The sequence below is a fragment of the Micromesistius poutassou genome (assembly GCF_964030765.1).
Source record: "Micromesistius poutassou genome assembly, chromosome: 12".
In the NCBI taxonomy this organism is placed as follows: Eukaryota; Metazoa; Chordata; class Actinopteri; order Gadiformes; family Gadidae; genus Micromesistius; species Micromesistius poutassou.
Window position 1 is genome coordinate 9720332 of NC_140282.1, and position 3556 is coordinate 9723887.

Here is a 3556-nt window from a genome sequence, read left to right on the forward strand (position 1 = left end):
ATTGTGTTCTCGCGATGTTTGGGTGCGGAGCAACACGTCAGAAGAGCAGATCTAAATAAAATAGAGCCTTTTAGGATTTCAACATGGGACACTTCCTAGACCCTGTGTGTGTGTGTGTGTGTGTGTGTGTGTGTGTGTGTGTGTGTGTGTGTGTGTGTGTGTGTGTGTGTGTGTGTGTGTGCGCGCGCGTTTGCGTGAGTGCGTGAGTACGGGTGTGCGTGTGTGCGTGTGCGTGTGTGTGTGTGTGTGCGCGCGCGCGCGCGTGGGTGTGGGAGTGGGTGTGTGTGTGTGTGTGTGTGTGTGTGTGTGTGTGTGTGTGTGTGTGTGTGTGTGTGTGTGTGTGTGTGTGTGTTTTAGTGTATTTCCTGTGTAATCGATATTGTCTGCAATGGTACTATAGACCATCCATACATCCGTACACCATCCACTGCGGGGTGTTTTTAATCTCAGGCTCGGGTCGGTCGGACGGGCGGAGTTTCCTCGGCGCCTCATGGCGGGAAGAAGAAGAAGGGACGCGGCGGGGTGTGTTTGAGGCGCGTGAGAAGAGCGCCGCCCTGGCAGAGGTCACGCGGAGTTCAGCCAACCCGGTGAGGCGCGCCGCCGCGGAACCTAGGCGCGCGCGCTCCCCGTGACAGGTGGAGTCCCGAGGGGGCCCCACCTGTCACGGGGACCGCGCGGCAGACCGAGAGGCGGACCGCAGGGGACCAACGGAGAGACAGGTCCGCGAATCCTAACGGTGTCAGACCAATACATCCCGACCAAACGTCCGGATGCAATCGAACCAATAATCAAATCACGATCAGACATAATCGATATTTTTTCTTTAACGATGGGTGAGCTCAGTCATTATAACTAAACGCATGTTAGTCTTATGTATTAATATACTTTGAAGTTGTATCGTTGATGTCAACCAGACCTAATATGCGTAATTCTGCGTATTATGCGTATTTTTAACCTACAAAACGACCTTAATTGCAGACTACTCACTGATATATTACCGTGTTTAACATGTTTCCAACTTGAATAAGTCTAAAAATGAATATTAACAAATATTATGTAGGCCTATAGTGGACTACATATATCGCTATCCTCACAGTCCTACCCACACTTAGCATAATATAATCGAATGTAATGCAATAACATATGTGGCATAACCATTCAAAAAGTAAGTATATATAGATAGTATATATAGATAGATTATTAGGCCTATAGGCCTACAGAACTGAAAGCTATTCTAAAAAAACGGTACTTCTCTTCTCCTTCGTAGTGGGCGGCAGCTTTCTCCTTACCAACCAATCAGTGATCAGAAAGTACAGTGGGTGGTACTTCTGATTGGTTGGTTGACGTTGAAAGGTAACGCCCACAGTAGGATCTTTGGAGACGGTGTAATTAAAAAAGTAAAAAATAATTAGGCTTAATTAAAGACCAAAAACTGAGCTGAGCAATGTATTAGCCCAGCGGTCCCAATTTATAGATGTATAAGTAGCTCAATATAAGTATTTTAGTAGCTCCAACAGTAGAGTACAGAGCCTCCTCCCATGGTAACCATGGTAACGGGGCAGGTTAGGTGTCTTCGTGGGGACGTCGGGACGCTACAGGGACTGTAGGGACACAGTCACGTCATTTTTACAGAGTCATAAAATGAACAGAGTTATCTCTGTCCTCTAAGAGTTCCCCTCCTGATGTGAAGCCATCAACCACTTCCTCTGGAACTCTTCTGGCCCGTCTCAACCCCCCCCCCGCCCCCCGCCCCAGCTGTCTGCCGTTGATCTTGTAGCAGCGTCCTCTAGCCCTAGTGTGATCCTTTATTCAAAAATATTTCCTTATTATTTGGAAGTTAACACTTGTCTTCAATGGAGGGGTCCTGGAAACCAAGCTTTACACATATAACCCTGGAGCCAAACCCCAGAAATAAAAATAAAAAAACCTAACCCTTACGAATCCCCAACTCTATAAACTAACTAAACCAAGACGCTAGAACCGAACCCTAACCCACATAACCCAAATATAAACCCTTAAACTATAGAACCAAATACAAACGCCACACCCCCACCCTACAAACCAACCATAACCAAACCCTAAAGTCACACCCTGACTCGATAAAAACATGAATTATCATTCTCAACCCTGGTGTATACACCAAGGTCTGGGCAGCACTGTGGTGGTGGATGAATAGTGGTACTGCGGGATCACCTGATCTCTATTTAGCTGGTTAGCTGAGGTTAGCTGGGGACAGTGCTGGAGCAGCAGAGGTCTGCAGGAGGAAACACTGGATGAATAAATCATTTCACCTCAGACGCGTCCGGCTCTTAGACCCTCTGAGGTCTGGTGCTACCTGGTCCCGTTCCCAAACATACTCCTGAACACCCACAGCTACTTAGTGCCTCTACCCAGGCCACCGAGCCACGAAAGGACAAGAAGCTGAGACTAGATGATCAGGGAAGGAGTTGTGTGGAGATGAGGACATGAAGCCCAGAGGGGAGCATCAAGGAAGGAGTTCTATTTACATTTCCATTCAGGGCATTTAGCAGACGCTTTTATCCAAAGCGAGTAGCAATAAGAACATTTGTCAGAAGAAAGAGAAACAACAATATATCGCTGTCGGTGCAGTAAAGATGTTTGTAGAACCAAGTGCCAAGCACTAACAGTTGTTTGGTTAACCCATCCCCCGTATACAACAAAGACAGCTAGGATAAGATGCTAAACAATGCTAAGTACTATTTTTAAGTGCCAGGATGTACAACATACAATAAGTGCGTAAGAGGGGTGTGGGAGTGTCGGGGGTAAGGGGGGAGGCTATGCAGAGTCTAGGTGAACTCTGAACAAGAGTTGTGTGGGAGTTGTGTGGGAACGACGTTCTGTAATCTGGTTGGTTGGGATGTTAGCCTGAGCTGTTAGCTGCCGGTTAGTTATTTATCATACCATACTGTTCTTTGTCCAGGTCGCAAGCCTGGATAACATACTGTTGTATAAGAAAGAAATAAGTAAGGAAAATAATGTTTTCTGTGCAGGAGAGGCGAGGAGAGGAGAGGAGAGGAGAGGAGAGAAGGGGAGAGGATGGAGGAGAGGAGAGATGAGGAGAGGAGCGAAGGGGAGAGGAGAGGAGGAGAGAGGACGGAAGAGATGAGTGGAGGAGAGGAGGGAAGGGGAGAGGAGAGGAGAGGAGAGGAGAGAGGTCAAAGGAGAGGCGAGGAGAGGAGTGATGAGGAGAGGAGAGTAGGAGTGACCTTCATCGGGTGGGTGCTGACGAGGCCAAATCCCGGACGTCCGTCAGTTCGATTCAATCAATAAAATAGAGTTGTCCTCGCACGTGTGTGTCACTGTGGGTGTGTGTGTGTGTGTGTGTGTGTGTGTGTGTATGTGTGTGTCACTGTGTGTGTCACTGTGTGTGTCACTGTGTGTGTGTGTGTGTGTGTGTGTGTGTGTGTGTGTGTGTGTGTGTGTCTGTCTGTCTGTCTGTCTGTCTGTCTGTCTGTCTGTCTGTCTGTCTGTCTGTCTGTCTGTCTGTGTGTATGACTGTAGTCCTACCTCAGTGCAAATATCTTCACAATCCATC